The following is a 1218-nucleotide window of genomic DNA, read 5'->3' as shown; positions in this document are numbered from 1 at the left end:
CACACACACACACACACACACACACTTCCTGTTTGTGTGGCTCTCAGTGCGTGGGTACCTTTATTATTTTAAAAACTCCCATCTCTGGAGATACGTGTAGGTAGTATTGTAACTGTGAGGAGACTGAAAGTGAAAGACAGTACAGTTGTTTGAGTGGGTGGTTGGCAGGTTCTCTGGTGTAGTTTGCTTCTTCTTTCCTATCAAACATTTACCGTCCTTATCTTTCCTTCTTCTTTTTTATGTTTGTTACTCTCTTGTAACACCTCTATTCTTCTGGCTCTCATATGACCCTGTGCAGTTACGAGCGCGGTAAAACCTCTACTAAAACTAGAAAACTAAAAGTTGTTTGATTTAATATACGAGGTTGGGCGTAAGTTAATGACGATCGTAATGGAAAAACGCTATGTCCCAAACCCTGTTGACAAACAGTTATTTTGCAGAGTGCATTCGCTTAAGGGAAGACCCGGGTCGGCGATTCCAGAGATTATCGATAATATTTTTCAAACTATCGAATTTTTGTGGGGGTTTTTGTGTGGAAAAACATCATTTGACATCTGTTCTATCGAGTCACAATGATAAAACTGTTGAAAAAACACCCTAAATGACTTAAAGGGTGTTAGAAAAGTGCATGTTGCACCAAAAATTCGTGTTTTCTCTGTTTTTCTATAAGAAGAAGCTTTTTGACATAATACGTGACCTCCTTGGTGGAGTTAATAAAAACCCAACAAAACACACACAAACACACACACACACACATACACACACACACACACACACACACACACACACACACACACACACACACACACTCACACACTGTTAAGTTGTTTGATTTAATGTACAGGGTTGGGCGCAAGTGAATGAAGAGAGTAATAGAAAAACAGAAAAACACTAATTCCCAAACTCTGTTGACGAACAATAAATGGTCTCTTTTATTAAGGACAAGAGGGCTAACCCAGATTTCGGGGGTTTCCAGAAATCATGACCTACACCAAAAGTGGGTATTGCCCTATCTATAGGAGAAAGTTTGGTTTCATTTGTGTATATATCTATTTGGTTATAGAGGAAACTCTCCTTGTCTTGTAGAGAAAATGAAAATGACAGCAAAAACGCTACATTTGATTTTCTTCAAAACAGCCTTTTTCGAGATAGCCCCATTCTGCTTAAAAGCGACGAATTATTTAGCAGAGTGCGCTCGCTTAATTTAACTTTTAATAA

The sequence above is a fragment of the Aplysia californica genome, unplaced genomic scaffold (genome assembly GCF_000002075.1).
Source record: "Aplysia californica isolate F4 #8 unplaced genomic scaffold, AplCal3.0 scaffold00030, whole genome shotgun sequence".
NCBI lineage: Eukaryota > Metazoa > Mollusca > Gastropoda > Aplysiida > Aplysiidae > Aplysia > Aplysia californica.
The sequence above is the reverse complement of the archived record's forward strand: the minus strand, read 5'-3'. Positions refer to the sequence as shown.